Source organism: Lepisma saccharinum, chromosome 30 (assembly GCF_977018435.1).
Source record: "Lepisma saccharinum chromosome 30, izLepSacc3.1, whole genome shotgun sequence".
Taxonomy (NCBI): Eukaryota; Metazoa; Arthropoda; class Insecta; order Zygentoma; family Lepismatidae; genus Lepisma; species Lepisma saccharinum.
In genome coordinates, this window is record NC_139258.1 from 13419969 (window position 1) to 13443372 (window position 23404).

The 23404-nt window shown below is 40.9% G+C and overlaps 1 protein-coding gene across 3 annotated transcripts in view; it reads left to right on the forward strand.

Annotated features, from left to right (window-relative positions):
• Nucleotides 1-5204: 5204 nt before the first annotated feature.
• The window catches only part of Shaw (potassium voltage-gated channel shaker cognate w), a 376242-nt gene continuing 358042 nt past the window's right edge, over nucleotides 5205-23404 (forward strand). For all 3 annotated transcript variants that reach the window (XM_083115583.1, XM_083115585.1, XM_083115584.1), the window contains exon 1: nucleotides 5205-5407. The gene's annotated coding sequence lies outside the window, so the exon portion shown is untranslated. The remainder of the gene's footprint in view (nucleotides 5408-23404) is intronic.

Sequence of the window (23404 nt, forward strand, 5' to 3'; positions counted from 1 at the left end):
TTTTCCATTCACCATAGAAGAAGTTGATGAAAGAAGAAGAAGCCTTTCCATATTTTTATCACAGAAGAAATTGATGAAAGAGGAAGAAGCCTTTCCTAATAGAGAAAAAGTAGTTTAATTATTCACATATCATAGGAACAAAACTCATGTTAGGTGGTAGAACAGCCGCAGGCTGAACCTCGCCCTTTAATAAAGGAAAATTGAATTGAATTGAATTGAATTGAATTGAACACCATTAAGCCTTGTTTCCATGATTATGAAAAACTAAAGACTATTGTACTTGATACAGAGTCTGATGAAGACCTTGCTAGAAGGTTGAAACGTTACGTTTTAGTTTATGTTTTTAATAAATAAATTACTGCCTTGGTCAGCATATTTAGTTTTTCAAAACTCATGTATATTCAACCCTGCTATATATTTCTCTGTACCGTGTTAAGTTTCAGAATATAGACTCGCATTTAAACATATCCTTTGGCTATAAACGCTTTCTTATTCGTATTCTCGAACCAACAACCCATTAACCCTGAGATTAATATGTCTGTAGCCGTGGTATAAGTTTATTTAAGAAGTGCACACTAAGTAGGTAGCAAACTACGTGAGAAAGAGTACAAAATGCAGTTGGACTGTCGAAAGTATGAGTGCAGCAGCAGACGCTGTGAAATGTGGAATGCCTTTAGCCAGAGCAGCACAAACTTTCGAAGTTCCACGAAACACTTTACGTGATAAAGTAAATACTGCTCGTGTACGAGGACATGCAACGTTCACAACGGAGCAAGAAAAATAATTGGAAGAACGAATATGTAAATTAGATGCTTGTGGCTATTGAATGACTATTAACGACGCGTTGTGTTGCCTACCCGTTCGCAGAATTAAATCAAATTAAACATCTGTTCAACAAATCAGCACAAATGGCTGGATACAACTGGGTATATTGGTATTTGTCACGTCATCCAAAGTTGAGTGTACGAAGAGCGGAAGCACTCTCATTTGCTCGTGCTAGATGTATGACCAAAGAAAATGTTGAAACATTCTTTGAGGAAGTACGTACATAAAAGTGCTTTGATGAACTGCATTTGTGAAACAAACCTGGTAGTATTTTCAACTGCGATGAATCAGGATTATAATTGATTTATAAGCCAGGGAAAGTTGTCGCAGTGAAAGGAAAGAAGGCAGTTTATGCACAGACTAATCTAGAAAAAGGTGAGACATTTCATGGCCAAAGCTTGCAGTCAATTTATACCTCCTTTCGTTGTTATGAAATGAGAAAGAAAGAATGATACCTATCTTTCAGGAATGACCCCTGGAACTAAGAATCGAGGTGGCAGATGAAGGATACATGACATCTGAGGTATTTTCCAAATTCCTTGAGTGCTGATGGAAGAGACTGGGTGCAATGTACTGTATGTCACACTTGGTATCATGAAAAATGTGTCCCTGGTGGTGAAGATCCATACTTCGTATGCTACAATTGTTCTGAGAGTGATTAGGGGCTTCTTATCATCCCATCACTGTTATTGGAATGTAAATATGGCATTTTTTAAGGAGTATATTCAATATTATTCTTGAATTTCACTTATAGAAATACGTACAATATATAATATATAGTATGTTAAAATAATACATGCTTCATTATTTTTATATTTGATGAAATACCCTTAGCCTGTTGGAGTTTCCCCAAATTACCCTACCTCTTCCAACCTCTCTATCCTCTTTAATATTGGCACCAACCAGCAAGGGGTCCCGAGATCTCCCGATTGCCAGTCTCCCCCTCCCCAAAAACCAGCTAGAGGTGTGGAAATCTTCAACCAGTAATGGTGTGACGTGGGGTCAGCACGCCGAAACCCCAGCCGTTATAGGAGATTTCCGATATTTTCCTCACGATGATGGGTTATCACTAGTCCTATACACTGGCCAAGAAACAATAGACTGAACCCAGGCGGACTTGAACCCATGCCGTCCCGCAGTCGGAGCCCAAAGCACAGCGCCTTAGACCTCACGGCCACGGAAGCGGTTCCCAATTAGCCTTACTGTGCATAAAGTGAACGTAAAATACTAAATCAACCAACCAACCAATATCTGCACCAGATATAACAATTTTATTTATCATTTTTAGATTTTTCATGATAGTAATCTATCTTTCTTCTAATTCTATATAAAAATGGATGTGTGTGTTTGTTCCGGGATAACTCTCATTTCAGCCAAACTTGGCACACATATCACTTGCAATCTCGAAAGAAATACTGTGGGGGTAAGACACCCCTGGCACCCATAGGGGTGGGGGTGGGTGACATGCAAAAATAATCGATAACGACCGATATTAGTTTTCGGGATCGCTAAGATGAATAGTGACACTCCCAATGCCGATCAACACCAAGTCACCCCTGGTACCCCTAGGGGTGGGGGTGGGAAGGCGTGACATGGAAAACGACCGATACTAGTGTGCAATCCATAGTTTTCACGGTCGCTAAGATTAATAGCTACACTCCTAATGCCATTCAACTCCTATTCACCCCTGGTACCCCTAGGGGTGGGGGTGGGAAAGGGTGACATGTAAAACTACCGATATTAATTTGGAATCCATAGTTTTCGGGGTCGCTAAGATGAATAGTTACACTCCCAATGCCGATCAATGTATTTATTCTTGGTCCTGGAGGTGAAACTAAAAATGTTGTTTATAATCAAGTTTTGAGTTACATTAATATTTTTACTTTATAAATTGTATACTGTACTTATACTTTTAAATACCTGTAAATAAAATTAGTTACATTTTACACTATAGTTAGAATTCATTATTTTCCTGTCTAGTAGAAGATGGAGATAAGTAAATACCTGGGCAACACCGGGTTGTCAGCTAGTGTAGACATAAATATATATACGAGAGCCTATTCAATATTTGTAATTTCATGCAACAATATCACGTATGACTTAATTCTGTAGGACACTTGGTGTAGAGGTGTTATAACAGCTAAATCCTATGCAGAATTATTGAGTGAATCTCTTACCTTAAATAATACCTTTTTGGTCAAGCACCCCCCCCCCCCCCCAAACGACAGTGTAAGAGGCCTGAACCTAACATGCCTAACCTATAAGGTTGCTACATTTCATGAGTGAAAATCCAGGACATCGATGACCGGAAGCCTGTTGGGAACAATGAACGCCATAATTATTATATTCGGTCTCGTCATATTCTTTACACCGGAAATTCACTTCAAAGTCTATCATTAAATGTACACTTCCTTTTCAGTCACAATGAACTAAGCTGCTATCTTGTAGTGTCCAATCTTTATTTTAAAACTGCGGACTGCGCAGAGGTGTCTCGTGAACGCATGCGCAGCATGCACGGCATGCGTTCACGAGACGCCTCTGGCTTACAGTAAGGAGCTTAGGAAGAGAGTATCGTTTCACTGAAATTCAGCACTGCGAACAGAAGGAAATAAAGGTAGCAACATTTTTAATTATTGTCGGCAAGTACACTGACCGGCGCCATCTTGAATTTAAAGAACTCGGAGCACATTCTTGTAAGTCTATAACTCTTGTAAAATTATTATTGTAATATTATGTCAGCGCGTTTAAAAAGATATCATTTCTGGTTTCCACACAGTTCTTCTCAACTCGATTAATTAATTTGGTTTCATTCACTTCGTTTTTCTTCCACTTTTGACTAATCGCGAAGATTAGAACGAGTATGATATGATGAAAATGTTGAAGGAAAATTCACAAAGAATACCCATGCCTAGCGCTCGGGACCCGTGGAGCGCTATGCTAACCACTCCACCACGGAGTTCGGATGAATGTTGCTTAGGTTCAGTTCTCCTTGATTCATGGGTTAGAAGAGCGAACGTGAATCCCGGGTTCGAGTCTTCAAAGATTACCTTTATCACGAAAATTGCATGGTACATTTTACAGGATGGGGCAGTTCTCCAGTCAAGTGTAGTATAATAATGAATATAGTGAACAATAGCGTGCTCAAGGGGGGTTGGTGGGGGTCATAACCAGTGACGTATACTGAGTGCAAGATCTGGGCTGTGTCACTATGTCACGGGGTCCTAGGCTATGAATAGAAATAAAATTACCAACTCCTAAGAAATCAGGTTGCCAACTCATACGAAATCAGGTTGCCAAACCATAAGGAATCAGGTTGCCAACTCATAGGAAATCAGGTTGCCAACTCATAGGAAATCAGGTTGCCAACTCATAGGAAATCATGTTGCCAACCCATAGGAAATCAGGTTGCCAACTCATAGGAAATCAGGTTGTCAACTCATAGGAAATCAGGTTGTCAACTCATAGGAAATCAGGTTGTCAACTCATAGGAAAACAGGTTGCCAACTCATAAGAAATCAGGTGGTCAACTCGTAAGAAATCAGGTTGCCAACTCATAGGAAATCAGGATCAGGTTGCCAACTCATAAGAAATCATGTTTCCAACCCATAGGAAATCAGGTTGCCAACTCATAGGATATCATGTTGCCAACCCATAAGAAATCAGGTTGCCAACCCATAGGAAATCAGGTTGCCAACTCATAGGAAATCAGGTTGCCAACTCATAGGAAATCAGGTTGCCAACTCATAGGAAATCAGGTTGCCAACTCATAGGAAATCAGGTTGCCAACCCATAAGAAATCAGGTTGCCAACTCATAAGAAATCACGTTGCCAACTCCAGAATCAGCATCATCATCTCACTGATATGAATAATAATATTTACAATTTCTGATCGATTTTCCTCCTCTAGCTAACCTAGAAAATACACTCCTGGTCATAATCCTCATTTAGTATTCCTAAAAAAGAAGACAGGAAAAGAGGACAAAATGATGACATACTACTAAAAAATGTATACGTAGCTATGGAAACGCCACTGATAGCGGCTAATAGAGGGAGCAAGTAATGACAAGGCCAAGGTTTCGAAGAAGTATATCTCCTAGGCATGGGTACGTAGAGACGAGGAGAAAACCAAAGTAATGTTGATGACGTAACTAGTTAAGCGGGACATTTCTTTCCCACTAAAGCCTGATGCAAATGCTACTTTTGTGTACAATGTGCAGGGTGAATCAAACATATCCTGTTGCCACGGTAACCTATATTATTATATCGACAGAAACGGAACACATGAGAACGTCGGCGAGAGAGGGGAAAGCGCCGCGGGAGGGGTGCGAGTCTGCGCATGCGCGCGGAAGAGGCAGCGAGGCCTCAGTTGTCTGTGTGTGGTCCGAGCGAGTGTGCCGTGCTGTGTTCCCGTGTGTGCATAACTTAAAAAGAAAAAAAAAGTAGTTTTTTTGTTAACCTTCCATACCCTCTCGCTATGAATGTTCGTCGATGTGGATTCTGGGAAGAATGTAGCGGCGGAAGGGTTATGGTGCGTCCGTGCCTGGCGTAGTGCATCGTGTTGGAGGTCATGAAGAAAAGACGGGTAAGTTTTTTTGAGCGGGAGGGTGCAACAATCCTGCCGGTTTTTCTTAACGCATAGAATGCTCTGTGTGTTAACCGTGCGGTTCCGAAAGCGAGGTGTAATGTGGGTTCAGTTCGTCAGCGCCTTGCCGGTGTGAGCGCACTGCTGGCCAAATCAATACACTAGCCATGTTGCAGCAGAATGCTGTAACGAGACATTTCGCCCTTTCTACACGCAGAAAACCGGTTTCCCCAACTAGAAAAAAAGGGGGCGATTACTGTAACGTTTCTCGCGTCTAGCTTTGCCCCCTTGCACAATCCGTTTCTTCTTAAGCAGCTATGAAGACATTCCCCGCCGTGTCACCCGTAGCAACGTTGCAGATCTACCCTCTGCAGGCGCCAAAACGTAGCCGAAATCATTTCAATCGGACCACAAGCACCTTACAGTCCTCGGATCGTTACCACTGCAGGTCACTTAGCAAACCGCATCACCAAATAAACATGGCGGGCAACTAAGCCAGATAGCGATTCACTGAAACAATTCACGGCTCATTCCTGCACTCATCTCTAGATCAGACTCAACGATGATGATGCGTGATGATCAATGAAATTCAGATGATTTCTTTTCCTGGGGACCCAACCAGCAACCTCCCAAGCTGCGAGACCCCGCCTGGGCGTTCCTTGATGAGTGACCCCTGCATCAATCCCATGTATTCATCCTTACACTGTGACCGTAACGTTAATAGCGCGCCAGTGATATAACCGTAAATCTATTTTCACCGTAAATAAACACAGACAATGCATCCAGCTATATTCATTGTTTCAAGTAAGTTTACTTTATCTTCGGTTTTATTAACGATGAAGCCGAGCTTCGTGGCGGAGTGGTCAGCACACTGCGCTACGACACCAGGGGTCCCGGGTTCGAATCCCGCCATGGGTGTTCTCTCCGCGTGATTCTGTATCAATCTCATCACATCACTCATCTTTAACCTAGGATTTCTATAACCTAAAAATCACCAAAATATGCAAATAATATGACCAAAAATTTTACAAAATATGCCCTTATAACTGGACTGTTTCAAACCTCAATGTCTAAATGCTGAGATATTTTCACATATGTACTATTTTTAGTTCGCTTTATGAACCCTGAGTTGGGCCTAAATTTTCAAATAAAAATGAAGAAGAGTTTGCTACAGCGCAAAATAAAATCTCGAGTAAACATGGGAGTTAGAACGAATCCACTTCGAAAACGACTGTATATTTCTTGAAAATGCAAAGATACGCTGAATATGACCGAAAATCCATCAAAATATGCTCTATAACGTAGAAATGGCCCAATATGCCAGAATATGCCCTTAAGAAGCTTTTTGTTTCTTCATAATATGAATTTCTACATGTTTAGGGAACATATTACCCTTGCCCAAAAAAATATGCTAAGTCATGAAAATCCTAACCCTAATCATCTTTATCGTCGCGGTTTGTCAAAACTGGCAGAAAAGCGACGCTAAATAACTAAAAAAACAAGTCCAAATCAAACACCAACGATCTACACCACTCAAAATGCTAGTAACAGTTCTTTCAAGAATTCCAAAATACGATTATGTACCGTATCTATTACCGTACTTAGTATTTGCAAACGATATGTTGAATTTGTTACTTTTCAACGTCTATTCACAGTGAAAACACTGTAGAATTGATTAACGGTGAAGCACCAGTAGATTTTACAGTGAAATTATAGTTGTGGACAATTTTACAAGATACCGTCACGCTTAATCTAAATAGGCCGGAGAGTGACACAAATTAAGATACATTGAATAACCCTTGACTTCACCGCACCATCACAGAGATAACGTGCTTCACACATTCTGGACTAGGTAAATAAAACAAACAGGCGGATAACAAAGCAGACGTCTTTGTCGGTTATGTACACCCACCAGCAATAAAAATGCGACACTTAGATTCTGAAATGCTCGCTTACATGGAGAGCATTATGTGTGTTGCCTAACTATACGGCGATATGTGGCTTTAATAGCAAATTTTCAATGGCAACTTCTACTCCTGCCGACTGTACATTAAGTACATATAGGCTAATCGGGACTGTAACTACAGTTTAAGTGCCACAATCTCTTGGTTAAAGAGCGATGACGTTACCACTACGCCATCGGGAAGATCCTGTTATGTACAGTCACGGACACTTCTGGGTTGTAACCATTCCATTAGCTTTCAGTGGTGACGTTGCAACCCAGAAGTGTCTGTGACAGTACAAACCCAGGAGATGTAGCAATAGCATGTGGTTCAGTTGAACTCGCGAACTGTTCAGTAACGCTGTACCCTTTCAGACTTGCATTTCAACATCCAGAGGTTCATTTCATGAAGGTCCTATTACAGCACAAACATATAGAATTGATGGAAGATTGGATACATAGAAAACGGTTTCCGGTGAGATGGACGAGACGGGACTTTGAGGTCTCAAGGTATCGTCTCGTATAGACATATCCAACAGTTCACAGCACAAGTTTTCACAGAGTATAGAGATCACTAAAGCAAACAATATCTCAATAGGAGCAAAATCCATCGGAAAACGGAACATTATCCCGAATCTATATGCAACCATGCAGTACAGGTTCACAATTGTCACTAATGGGTTGACTGCAATTACTAATGGTTATGGATGGGATATTAAGGTTCAAAATTAGGGTCAGGAAAGGGAAAAAGGTTCTGAAAATGTTTTCAAAAGGTGCAAGAAGAAAGGTACTGATAAAATACCTTTATTCAATGCTCTCGTTTTCTGCGCATTCTGTATATAATGCGCGCGCGGACCGCAGAGAGAACGGTGGTTCTGCCGAGAAGGTTTTGTTGAAGTGTGTCTTTTCTCTCGCGGGTTTTGCTGCATTATCTTGGGAACTATTTGGGCTACAATGATTATGTGTGTCCGAGAAAAAATATACCAATAAAGAATTTAAATAACTCAACAATCGTTAACGATAGAAATGTCAAATAACGTTTATTTGGAAGAGAAAATCATAGAATTTTTTTTAACCAAAGAACAAGAAAAAAATTTCACCTTAGTAGATCTGAATGTGTGCTCCTTTGGTGGCACGACAAACATCAAGGCGGTACTCAACCTCCACCCAAGTGTTCTTCAACATTTGATGAGTGACGGAGCCACATGCATCGATAATTCTTTCACGGAGATCGTTCAGGTCTTGCACAGGTGTTTGGTAAACCATAGTCTTCACATAACCCCAAAGGAAAAAGTCCAAAGGAGTCAAGTCCAGTGACCGTGGTGGCCATTTAATGGGTCCACCCCTCCCAATCCAATTACCAGCGAAATTGTTATTAAGGAAGTTAGTAACACAACGGGTAGAACGTGGAATTTAAAGTTGAGAACTAGCACGTCTCACAGATTTACGCGGGCTTCTCTGGAAAGCTTCCTGACCTGCAACCACTTTATTCTCGCTCACACGCTTCCGACCACTGCCTTTCTTCCTCAACAAAGACCCTGTTTCCAGCAATTGTTTATGCCATTTAACAATGTAATGACGTTTTGGTGCTTCCTGTCCATATTGTTGCCGGAATCTTCTTTGTACCGTTACAGGAGACTTCAATTCTGCTAACCAAAAGCAGCTCTCAACTTTCTGACGAACAGTAAACGGCGCCATTGTACAGACTACTCACGAACAAAGCCGCGCATGCGCTTAATTATGTTACGATTTTTTCCCTTCTGGTGGTTAAAAAAATTCCTTTCTACCCTCTTCCAAATAAACGTTATTTGACATTTCTATTGTTAACAATTGTTGAGTTATTTAAATTCTTTATTGGTATATTTTTTCTCGGACACACTGTATTATACCATTTTGTAGCTCTGGTTCTGCTCTACAAAATGAGACTATAGGATTTTATGTAGCTGTTCAAGAAGAGCGAAAATTATTTATTTTTCTGTCCAATTCTTTAAGAAAACATGACAGACAAGAAACAAAAAAGGTGCTTAAGCATCAGAGAGGGGCTTAAAGGGGGATAAATGTGCTAATATCACGAAAAGGTGCAACAGTGTGTGGTCATTTTACTTGACTTCATGTCCTAAAATACATATCTCAAACGATCGATAGGAAAACAACTATATATTTGTAAAGGTGCTGCATCTTAACATCCGTTCCATATGACGTATGTGTAAATTATCAGTGACTATCTGGTTGGTAAGACTGAAGAACACGTGGAGTAAATTGGTTGCGTAGACTTGACATCATAAAAAAAAAAGTAAAGTGTTCCCCTGTGCATAGCACCACGCCATGAAGGCGTATAGGGGTGTGGGGGTAACGCCCCACACTTTCTTGATCCGGTCGTGAGTGGGGGTGAGGTGATCAGCATCACGCCCCTGACCGCCTTTACCCCCCCAGGGTTTCCCCAAGGTACCCATGTTATTCGACGCTGGGTGGGCGCCGGGGCCGCCTCCATCGTTAGAAAAGTTCCCGAATTTGAACCGGCCGGGGATCGAACCCGGGACCTTTAGCCTGGTAGTCAGACGCGTTACCGACTTTTTTTTTTTTTTTTTTTTTTTTTTTTATTTTACTATTCTGTTTACATCTATGGATAGTTTTCTTTCATGTTTACATACAATTACATTACATCGAGATATTTACCAAAATATTGTGACAATCTGACATGTTGTTTTTTGGATTGTTTCCATCTAGATCTTTTAAGATACATTGTATATAGGGTAATATTTGGTTCAAACTTTTTGCTGTATATATAGTATATTGTATGTGCTATTAGCCACACAATGGCATTTTGTTTCTTCACAGGGAAATGTTTGAAGTCTGGTAATATACATATGTTTGCTTGAAAGCATTGTGGCGATATACGACATATTTTGGCAAGGCACATAATGAGAAAGGCCCAAATTTCTGAAACTCCTTTACATGTAGTGAGGCGATGTTGATTTGTATCCACCTCTCCACATTGTTTACACTCATTTGTTGGTAATCTTTTTATTTCATTTAGTCGAACATTTGTTGGAACTAGATCATGCACCAGGGTATACCACAAACTTCGTATGTCCGTGTCAAGGAACGGCTTGTGAAGATTTTGCCATACATTGGACCAAATAACATTAGGAAATTTTTTTTCTATTCGACTCTGCTGCAAGCTAAGTTGTCGTTGAAAATGTTCATACAAATATTTTGACAGAGTATTCTCCTTCAAATCCATGGGAAACTCCACATAACTCCATTCTTGTACAAATATTCGTACATACATAGAATTCTTTGTTAGTCGAGACAAGTTGGGTGGATTTTGTGGTGGAAACGTATCGGTAAATATACGCAACCACATTGATGTAATCGACCCTTCAGTTAAGTACAATTTATAATTTCTAGCTAAAAATAGCGACTTACATTTATTTTCAATATTCCATAGGTCTAGACCACCTGTCATGTGTGTTTGACACATGATCGGGAAAGGTACCCGAAAAAAATGTCCGTACCACATGAACCATCCCACAGCAGACTTTATTTGTCGGAGATATTGCTGTGTGATTGGCAACACTTGCGCGACATAATTTAATTTACTAAAAATAAAAGTGTGTAGGAACCAAACACGCTGAATTAAGTTGAGGTGTCTTCCTCTCATTTGATAGCACTGTAACCGGATTTCGCTTACTATTTTCGTCCAGTTTAGATCCAACATTCTGGAGTCGTTACTATGATAAGTGATGCCTAATATTTTAAGTTCGTTCACATATTGTATCCCTATGTCCGGATTGTCTTGTTTCCAGTTGCCAACAGGTAAAGCCTTTGATTTTGTCATGTTTACTTCCGCTCCGCTGGCAGAACAATACAAACACATTGCATTTAGTATATTTTGGAGCTGGTTCGTTGTTGTTACACAAGCTGATAAATCGTCTGCGAATGTAAACACTTGCGTTTCAAGGAAAGCACTCGCTGCCGGCGGGGCTCGGCACTGAATATATCGAAGTAGCGGGTCCAAGGTCAAAGCGAAGAGAAGCATACTCAAGGGGCACCCCTGGCGAATGGATCTCGTCACGTGTATTGCAGGAGTCACGAATCCATTGATAAGAAGACGGGAAGTTGCCTTTCTATAGAAACTTTGCAAAAGAGATATAAAGTCTTCACTGAAGCGATAGGCTCGAAGTACTTCAAACAAATATTGGTGAATTACAAGGTCAAAAGCTTTTGTAAAGTCAAAGGATAGTATACAAGCTGATGTTTGTTGCATTTCATAATAAGACATGATATCACGTATACCCGCCACCGTTGAAAATATATTTTGAGTTTTACTGACACATGTTTGCCGTGAACTGAGTAAGGAAGATAATATAGGTTTCAGTCTATTAGCCAAAACTTTTGCCATAATCTTATAGTCACAGTTTAACAAAGTAATGGGCCTAAAGTCAGTAACTGCACTCGGACGCGTTTTTTTGGCAATCAGTACAATTATACCTTCATTTTGAAGCACACATTTGTTTCGAAATGCATCTTGTATTATCATGACCAATTCATGTTTTATAATATCAAAAAACCGTATATAAAATTGATAGCCTATGCCATCGTTCCCAGGAGTGCGCTTAACGTTACAAGTACGCAGTGCCTCATACACCTCCTCGACGGTGACGTCACTGTCTAACAAAGTTCTGTCTTCGTCCGTTAAAAATTTATTTACCGATGTGAGCAATTGTTGTACAGCCAATTGATCTACTTCTTTACCAGTATACAAATTAGTATAATACTTGTAAAACACTTGTGATATACCTTGTTGGGTTCTAAGTGTATCTTCGCCGGAATCGACAATATTATTTATCAATAGAGCTCTCTTTTGTTTTTGTGTTTGTACATAGTGAAATAGAGAGGTTCGTTCATCTTGCAAAGATGACGCATGAGTAGCTCTTATCTTTATACCCTCCAAGTGATGCCGTTGCAACGTAAGGATTTGTGCTTTGTATTTTTGTATCTGTGGATAATGTTCGGTGACATCAGGTCGCATACATAACTCATGTAAACATTTGTAATAGAAGTTCAACATTAAGTTCCGGTCACGTGCACTCTCTTTCCCTAGCCATTGAAAATAGGATTTAATTCGAGGTTTTACGTATTTTACCCACCACGTATTGTAATCAGTATAGTGTTTTCGTTGCCGGCACCAATACTTCCATTTTTCTTCAAACATATCATTCACATTAGGTTGTTGAAGTAGGGCAGAGTTCATTTTCCAATAGGACGGACCCCAAACTAATTTAGATTCTTGTAGATTAATACTCATTCTGATTGCTATATGATCTGAAAAAGGTACCGGCAAAGCATCTATTGTCGTCACATATTTTATATTATGACCAAGTGTATAGAATCTGTCCAATCGCGAACCTGCTTTGTTATTGAAATAGGTAAACACTACATCCTTTCGTTTTTCGGTCCAGATGTCCTTCAGCTGTAAGTCGTTGATTAAGGTCGTTAATGCTAAACTATTTTGAAACTTGCCTACACAATCACATGATCGCAGCACCTGATTAAAATCACCACCTAGGATTATACACGAATCATTATTTGGAAGTAAGTATACCAGCTCATTCTGGTAAAATTGTTCCCTTTTCCATCTGTTTTGCTGTCCGGAGGGGGCGTAGATATTAACAAAAGTATAACGTTGACTTTGAAAGCTGATTCCCCTCCCATCAACTAATTTCTTTACATTTTTTATTTCTATCCCACTTCTGATTAAAATTGCCGTCCCTCTCCCGCTTGTTCCCAAATTTACAATCGCCTCGTACCCATATATGAAGTTAAATTCTACAAAACATACTTCTTGCAAATATAGAATGTCAATCGAATGTATTCGGACAAAGTCCGCAAGCACTTTGCATTTTACTGGCGTCAGGATCCCATTGATATTAAGGGTACAAAGACGCGTGCTGTAATTCATGCACAAAAAGATATTATATAAAACTGTATATAAGGATACCACGTAGATGTACATTTTTGGTGCTCAATTTGACGAAAGTAAGTATTTGTCCTAAGTGGTTTTCGGAATGACAATAATCGTTCTTGTGCATGACACAATTTGCACTATTTTTTCTACCTGTTATTATATCGATATTCATGTTGTAACTCACTAACATGTAATATGGAAATTTATGCTGTACACACTGGGAAAGTAACAAATTTATGTCTCGCACTACACCCGGAAATCATTCTCATCTCAAAAGATAAACAAACATTTCTCCGTACACTAACTACAACACTATCACGCGCATCAGTAATTTTCATGAGGAATTATCTTTTCACTAGCACTAACATTAGCACCTAGATTATTAACACTTTGGGACCGGGTAATTCGCACTGGGGAGGGAGAGAGGGGGCGTTGGTCATCAATCTTCTTGGTCGGTGGGTTGATTTCCGCATCCCTTTGAGAACTTTTCTTGCGCTTCTGCTTCGTCAACTGCTTCTGCTGTCCTTCCATGGATAGCTTCCTTCTGGTGGCATCCTTCAACGGGGCCCTTGGAACAACAACAGGCTTCACATGACTTGGGACTTCATCTGGAGTCAGCTGGATATCAGAATTGTCATGCACATTCATCTGGTCTTCACACTTGATTTGGTGGACACCCTCTGGTAGATCTTCATGTAGTTCCATTTGTACAGTTTCTTCCCGTTCTACTTCATCAGCCCATAACAGTGAATTTTCCATGGTTTCGTCCGTCGCGTTGTTCCCCGAAAGTGTTACCACTGCAGGATCGTCTTTCGGTGCGTTCTCAGTTGACGCTGTTGGTACATCACCCTCTGTCTTCTGCCTCAATGTCGTTCTGGTGGGTATTGGCAACACTGTGGGTCGAGAGTCCAATTGTGTTTCTTTGACAGTGAGTTGCGTTGGTGGTCGATTGACACGTTGTGCATAGGTGCTGGGTTCCTGGTTGTTCATAGATGTGCCCGCTTGGACTGCGGGTGAACTTGCTACGGTAGGAGTAGTGCGTCGTCGTCTTTGGGGACACATGGCTGCTGCGTGTGTCAATTCGTCACAGATCTTGCAAGACGGCTGCTGCCCATAATATGTGACCCAATATCTCGCACCTTGAATCGTGACGTAAGACGGTATTGACTGCTTCAATACCATCCTCATTTAAGAAAACATGACAGACAAGAAACAAAAAAGGTGCTTAAGCATCAGAGAGGGGCTTAAAGGGGGATAAATGTGCTAATATCACGAAAAGGTGCAACAGTGTGTGGTCATTTTACTTGACTTCATGTCCTAAAATACATATCTCAAACGATCGATAGGAAAACAACTATATATTTGTAAAGGTGCTGCATCTTAACATCCGTTCCATATGACGTATGTGTAAATTATCAGTGACTATCTGGTTGGTAAGACTGAAGAACACGTGGAGTAAATTGGTTGCGTAGACTTGACATCATAAAAAAAAAAGTAAAGTGTTCCCCTGTGCATAGCACCACGCCATGAAGGCGTATAGGGGTGTGGGGGTAACGCCCCACACTTTCTTGATCCGGTCGTGAGTGGGGGTGAGGTGATCAGCATCACGCCCCTGACCGCCTTTACCCCCCCAGGGTTTCCCCAAGGTACCCATGTTATTCGACGCTGGGTGGGCGCCGGGGCCGCCTCCATCGTTAGAAAAGTTCCCGAATTTGAACCGGCCGGGGATCGAACCCGGGACCTTTAGCCTGGTAGTCAGACGCGTTACCGACTGAGCCACCGCGGCCACCAGACTTGACATCATATCTAGGACAACCATTACGACGAATCATGAACGAATCAGAAGCACGCGAGAGATCTAGCAGATGTGAACTATTTGCTGCAAGTAAGATTCGAACTGTAGCCTCATGACTAGAGCTTGGAAGTTGAAGACCTGTAAATTGTCAAAAAAGACCTAAAAATATCAAAAAAGGGCCTAAAAACTGAAAAAGGGCATATAAATGTGATCCAATTAATTAATAACTTCAGTTTTAACCTCCCCACACCCTCCCTCTGCGCGGCACCTTCAGATCTTTGCAGGCGTGTGCTGTCTGTTCGTATACACCGTGCTGAAAGCTTCAAGAGAAGAGAAAGTTGCCACTTACAGCGCGACCTTCCAGACAAGTTACGGTTGAAGGATCTTGTGCCGTATCTGCTTCAGTCGTCCAAAAATGCTTTTCTCTGGTTTCAGGGATCGGTTCAAATATATTTATTTCTCCCTTTTTTTTATTTCTTTACTACAGAAAGGATGTTTAAGAGGAGATGAACTGATGCTGATTTGAATTGAGAATAGGCAGTAAAACGTAGTCGAAAGAAGGTGAAGTTGCAAAAAAACCCGTTAAGACCTAAAAACGGCTAAAAAAGGACCAATAAGCCAAAAAAACGCTTAAAAAGGCAAAACAGGACAAATAGAACCCACCTTTTTCTGGCCTACAATGATCCAAAATATATTATGTTGGGCCTCGTCTTCGGACACTAGGGAAAAAAAGGATTTTTCCGGGTATTCACAAGATATTACCCATTCATAAAATGATCTGAAGTTGATGAACCATCGTGTTTTTTTTTTTCTCGGGTCTTGAAGAGGATGCCAAACGTAGCCATCTCATTCTCTTCGTTTGGAACCGGATAATGTAGTTGCTAATCTTCATATGTAAACATTGTTGGGGGTTTATTGGTCATGTTTCGGTATTTTTGAGGGGTTTCTCACTGCATTTTCATCCAGGGTTGTTGAAGGTCCAGAAATCCATACATATTCTAATGGGTTCTATTGGGTTTCGCTGTAGGACCGGAATCTTTTTTCTCGCACAATTTAAATTCGGTCCAAGTTGCGTATTGTTTCATTGAAAAAAAATATTCCCGGACCGAATTTAAATTCATCCGGATAAAAGGTTCCTGGACCGTATTTAAATTTATCCGGAATAAAGGTTCCTGGACTGAATTGAAATACCTACCTGATAAAGGTTCTTTACGGTTCAGAACCCATTTACGCTTGCTGAATTTCTCTCCTGGACCGGAATTCAATTTATTTAAAATTCCTGGACCTTAACAACCCTGTTATCATAATTCTTGATATTTCATAATTGCATTTTATTGATCAACGGTCATTTATTGTATCTTAATTACAAAATCCTGTTTCGGAAAATCTACACTTGACTTCAGCTCAAGTGCCAAGAGAAAGAGGACAGATAAGAATAGATAAAGAGAGATAGAGAGAGGAAAGAAAGAATATGACAAAAGGAGAGGAGGGAGAAGAAAAAAGGCAAAGGACCGAAATGAAAAGAGAAGAAAATGAGATGACAGAAAAGAGAGAAGTAAGGGATGAAGAAAAATAAGGAGAGAGAAGAAAGAAGCAAGAGGCAGAGAGACGGGAAAGAAAGGAGAAGAAAGAAATGAATAATATGGAGGAAAGAGAAACAGGGGACAGAGAGAGACAAGGAAAGAACATGACAAAAAGGAGAGGAGCGAGAAGAAGAAAGGGTAATGACCGAAATGAAGAGAAGGAAAGAAAGAGAAAAGGAGAAGAAAGAAAAAAGGGAAGAAGAGATAAAGGATAAGAAAAATAAGAAGAGAGAAGGGAAAAGCAAGAGGAAAGGAAAAGAAAGAATGGAAGAAAAGGGAGGAAAGAAACAGGAAGAGGGAGAGAGACGAGGAAAGTTAGAGAGAGGAAAGAAATAACATGACAAAAAAGGAGAGGAGGGAGAAGAAGAAAGGGAAAGGACCGAAATAAAGATTAGGATAGAACGAGAAAGAAAAGGAGAAGAAATAAAAAAGGAAGGAAGAGATAAAGAAAAAGAAGAATAAGGAGAGACAAGGGAAAAGCAAGATGAAAGGAGGCGGGGAAAAGAAAGGGAGGAACGAGAAACAGGGGAGAGACAAGGATGGAAATAAAATGAGGAAGAAAAGATAAAGAAAGAAATAATGTAATGGTAAGAAAAAGGGGACGGGAAGATACGGCAGAAAAGTTAAACTCAAATTACCCTAACTTGTAATACGAGAACAAGAGGGTGTTTCTGAATCGATTACAAGTAATCACTCTATAAGAGTCTCAGTAACTGGAGAACCTTCGATTTTCGCGGAACTTTGAAAGGTCAAGATGAATTCTCCGACCGTTTTGGCATCTACAAGGCACGTGGATACGTTATGCTACATATTTTCTGATATTCTCTCTATCTGCTTCTTGTTCTTTCTCAGTTTGAAAAACTTTGTATCTTATTTTCACAGATTTTCTCACTCTCTCTCTCTCTCTCATTCTTTTCTCTATCCCTTCCTCCCTCATTCTATTATCATCTTATTTCCTGTTTCCTTTCTCAACACTCTTCTTTCCTTACATCTTTACACACCTTGGTCTATTCTCTATCTCTCCTCTCTTTAGGTGAGTCCCTCTCTCCCTCTCTCTCTCTCTTTGCCTGTGTGTTTGTCGCTATTCTTTTTGTTCCTTTCTCTTTACAACTCTTTTTTTTGTTTTATCTCCACATCTTCTACATTTTTCTTAGATCTCCATCTCCCACTCCGTTTATCTATATATTTATCTCTCATTTTCTTGTTTTCCTCTCTCTCCTTTTTGCTATCTTGTCATCTTCATTTTCGTCAACTCCACCTTCCTCCCCTGTACACCTCTCTCCTTCTGTCTCTCTCTCCCTCTCTCTCTCACTTTCTCTCCTCTCTTTAGGTGAATCTCTCCCTCCCTCTCTTTCTCTTTGCCTGTGTGTTTGTCACTATTCTTTTTGTTCCCTTCTCTTTACAACTTTTCCTTTGTTTTATCTCCATATCTTCTACATTTTTCTTAGATCTCCATCTCTTACTCCGTTTATCTATATATTTATCTCTCTTTCTTTTTCCTATTTTCCTCTTTCTCCTCTTCGCTATCTTGTCATCTTCATTTTCGTCAACTCCACCTTCCTCCCCTGTACACCTCTCTCTCTCTCTCTCTCTCTCTCTCTCTCTCTCTCTCTCTCTCTCTCAAACATCTACTAATTCATGTTTCCTCCACATCTTCTACATTTTTCTTAAATCTCCATCTCTCACTCAGTTTATCTATATATTTATCACTCTATTTCCTATTTTCCTCTTTCTCCTCTTCGCTATCTTGTCATCTTCATTTGCATCAACTCCACCTTCCTCCCCTGTACACATCTCTCTCTCAAACATCTACTCATTCAAGTTTTCCTAATCCCCGATGGCGCAGTGATATCGTCCTCGCCTTGTAATGAAGGGGTCCCGGGTTCGATACCCGGTGGAGGCACATAGTTGTTCGGATCCCACTTTAAACTGTAGTTCAAGTCCCGATTAGCCTTACTGTGCACAAAGTGGACTTAAAACACCAAATCAATCAATCAAGTTTCCTAAGACTAAAGGATTGTAGTCTTGTTCACTAGAGTCCTCTATTACAATGATTTTCATCATATTTTCATCACTTCCCTTTAAAAAGAGCTGACTGAAACCCTTGAAAAGATCACAAAGAAAACAGGGTCTGGAAAATCCGATGACATTTGCTAACCTGATTCTGAAATTCGGCAGGTTTCAGAGCTGCAAATGTCTCAAGAGAAAAAGACGTTTCTATTACTAATCATTGTAGGATGTTTGTCTCTGGATTGCAGTTATTTTAAGTCACTGCATGTTATAGCACGAGGTATTTTACAATTCTAATACCTTTGCACTCCCAATCATTCGTAAAACCTTTGTTCGAACCATAATCTTAACTTCTTTGCATATGCTAGACTTCGCATTTTATTCACAATGCATGAAAACATTCAAAAATAACATTTGTCAGTTACATGACAAGATTATTCGTTTAGGAGTCATCACGAAATTGTTGCTTTGTTAAAGTATAGGTCCCTGTGAACCTTACTATCTCTCTGTAATCTCAACACTCCTCCAGTCCCATTTAAAAGGCCATAGTAGTACGATTCCAAGTCAGTTATAACACTAGAACTGTGGAAATATCCTTCAATAGTAGGCAATGCGACATACACACAAGCAATGTGATGCCTAACTGCAAGGATACACGTAAAGTTTACGATGGGAAAGAGGTTAACGTGAGAGCACCTGTGCTCGATATTGTCCATCCCTCTCCCCCATCGTGCGACTGTGACCCCCCCCTAAATAAATGAACCGTTACGACCTCTGTAATAATTAGCACTGCAAAACCCAGGGAAATGGAATCGCCACGGTATCGCAAATGAGAGCTCGCCCAGCATTGTGCGTTATTAATGAGTGAGGAGCCATGATGACTGAACGTCGTCTTCGGTAGAACGCCGCCCCTTAGGGCGCTGCTGCACGAAAGGCATGGAAGCAGCACCAGTTGCATAACTCACAGGATAACCAATGTTGAAGATCATAATTTTCTTTACGTGTGGGTTTTGCAGTGATAACTCGGAAACTACGAAAGCTACTTTGATGAAACTAGTATGCATGTCAAACAATAGCGTATATACGAGGGGAGAGTGAAAGGTTTTGAGTGGAGTGTAGCTTCACCGCCCTTCCCCATCCACCTTATTCCCCCCACTTGCTCCTTCAGATTTTCATATTTTTCCCTGCTATGAAGAATTCACTTCCAGGACGTCACTTCCACACGGACGAAGGCGGTCATTCAGTGGTGTGAGCCTCAGGACAAATCATTCTACCAGATGACTGTAAACAAACTGGAGCACAGAATGCATAAGTGGGGGTGATTATAGATATATGTGATCATGTAGAGAAATCATAATGAGAAACTGTAGCTCAAACACCCTTCCCTGTGAGGCTCGAAACTTTTCACTTTCCCCTCGTATAAATCCGCCGAATCTGCTGATATCTCAGGAACTACAACAACAATATACAGGGTGTCCCAGAAGTTCCCGTGCCTCTACTTGCATGTATCCTGTTGCGACCGTGTTGAAAATTGGTTCCTTGGGAAGGATTTCATTTTCGTGGTTGCCATCGTCCTGGTCTGAAGGTCACATGAGATGCTCGCTTGGATTCCTATGTCTATTGTTGCGCTACTCGCAGTGGCGTGCCCAAAGGGGTTAGCCCAGTATTCCTAAAAAAAAGAACGTCAAAGGTATGAAAAGATGGCGAAATATGGGCTGAATACCAGTAAAAGTGTACATTACCCCTCCCTTTCGAAAATCCTGGGCACGCCACTGGCTACTCGGTACTAGAGCGATAGTTTAAAGTGGGATCCGAATAGCAAAGATGAATGATGATAGGATGAAATTGATTGGGACACTCACAAAGAACGAATGCTCAGGTGGGATTCGAAGCCGGGACCCCTGGCGACATAGAACGATGCGATATCACGGAAGCCGGCCCATATAGTCTACCATATTGATCTCCACAAGTCTACAACGGTAACCACTCGGCTACTGCACTCCGGAGATGGTTCGTTTGTTTCTTATCTCCGCGAGAGATACAAGCCCTTCTCCACCACAGCATCCCGCTGACCATTAAGATCTTTCCCCCAAGTTCATCTCGACGAGACTGTTGGCTCGGCGGGGCAAGGCCGAGTATATCGCGGGAGTTAATCTTGAGGCATCCAGAACTCGCATCTTCCAATTGGATGGAAGTCTCTGGACCACAAGTTACACTTTTAACACGTGACACCGTCTCCCCCCCCTTCCCGCGGCCAGAGGGGGTTGCTATTGCGAAGTTTCGAAAGGGGGTGCGAGAGGATATGCGGAGACAGCTTGAATCTCTACCTAGAAGTGAGGAAGAAACTTTATTTCTGTTGATCTCCACCAGAGGGGACAACTACCTCGTCTCAAAATGGTCTTCTCTAATACGAGATCACCGTACTGGTAAGATAGAAGGATTAATCTAAGTGTAACTCTACGTTTCCTACAAGTTTGTCCATTTCAAAGCTAAACGTACGATCATGAAAATAAGCGGCCGGGCAGAATTGCGCTGTTGGCACATGTGGGAAAAGCAAAGCGAGAGCGGGACAAAAGTTGCTGGTTCCAGCGCACTGTGTGGCAACGTCAACAGGGCTGCGTTGCCTAGTTCGAGCGTGAGGCCGACCTCTCTCCGGGGCACTTTCGTGTCATCCCTGGCCTCTCGAGCAAATACTGTCTGCTTGTATCATGCGGCTTAAGCCCCGTTTCCATTACCACAGATTTGCCGCGCAACATGACGCGGGGCATTACACATTGGAGCGCATGCGCAAGCAAGCGTATTCACAACTGGTGTATAAACTCGGAGTGTCTGTACATTGTAAAATGGATTACAGTAAAACCTCGTTAACACGAATCCCAAGGGACAGAAAAATCAAGAGTTCGTGCTAACTGGGGACTCAAATTTTATTGTTGCAATACAGTTCTTTCTACGCATTAACCATTTACAATACGTATTATGTATGTCGTCATAGAAGACACTACAACAGTACTACAGTCATTAACTTTTAAGGAAAGTACTCAGACAGAGCCGGACTAAGGTGGGTGCTAAATCTTAGAATGAAATTTGTAGCCCCAATTTTGGACGCCTAGACACGGCATTACTTACTATACAGTTACTATTATTCTTTGCGCTGTGACATAACTATAACGTCGTTGTGTTTATTGTTCACCGGATATTTCAAGTTAATGCTATCAATTCATGCAGCATCAGGCCCAATTTCGTCTTAATCCGGCCCTGTTCACAGATCATTTTCTGGTGAAAAACAGTTTTGTATGTGTTGTGATTATACAGATTCCCAGGATGCGGCGATAGCTTTTATTGTATCAAGCACACTCCTGCTTGGGGTTTCAGTCTTCTGCGTTTTAAAGAATAGAAAAGCACTTCTGAACACACAACCATAGGTGTAGCTACGGGGTGTAGCTAGGGTGTTTGTAACACCCTAATGGGCTGCTTTATCAAAGAGAATTAAAGACAGATATTTCAATAAGAGAGAAAATAAGCGGCAGTTTGTAAGAAGTTGAAAATGTCATTACTTGGTACAAACATGTGCATTATCGCTGATGAAACGAGTGTCTGTAGTTTTTCGATTTTTTGATGTCATTGGAGAAAGAAGATATTTACTGCATTCTAATCTGTACTGCAGCGCTTTTGTTCTGTACCTGTCACAAGCTGCGCGTGAGAGATAGATTTCTACAGGCTTACCCAAGTTAAAACTAAATTAAGAGCAACTCAGAAGCAGGATAGATTGGAAGCCCTGCTCTTGCTATTTGTGGAACAGGGAAAAGCTTAGTCTATTGATATAAATGAAGTTATTGATGAGTTTAAGAACATTGTCCTTTTGACAGACGTCTCTTGTTATAGATGACGTGTATTTTGATGTATTTGTTTGTAACATTTATGAACATTGTGTGTGTGTGTGTGTGTAATTTCTATGCAATTTGATTTTTTTTCTACTACATATATTCAGAAATTTTAAACACTGTCATTTCGTGAATTTATATTCCTTTACAAACATCAGTGCAGTTAAAGAGCCAAGTGATTGTGTTGCAAAATATGCCATTAAAAAGGTACAAGACCTCATTTTTTTCCTTTGTGCACACCCAAATATAAAGTTCTAGCTACGCCTATGCACACAACTGAATTTGTTTGTTAAATACGTATAAGCCCATTGTTGACGCAATGATGGCGATTGTCGAGCAATTGCCCCCAAGTTTTAATCTTGATGTTACTCGTACTGGCTATGTTTTAAACAATAGAAAAAGACATTTGAACACATTGTTGATCTGAATCTGTTGGTTACAATACTGTATAAGTTGATTGTTGACAAGATGATAGAGATTGTTGAGCGATTTCTTACATACCTAGCAGAGGAACAACAGGAAAAAATTATGAAAAACTTTGAAAGTTCGTGTTAAATGAGATCTAATGACGCAACGGACTAAAAACAGTTCGTAATTCGTAGTAACCGAAATTCGCGTTAACCGATAAAACTTTCTATAAGATATAAGCCGCGGTGGCTCAGTCGGTAACGCGTCTGACTACCATGCTCAAGGTCCCGGGTTCGATCCCCGGCCGGTTCAAATCCGGGAACTTTTCTAACGATGGAAGCGGCCCCGGCGCCCACCCAGCGTCGAATAACATGGGTACCTGGGGGAAACCCTGGGGGGTAAAGGCG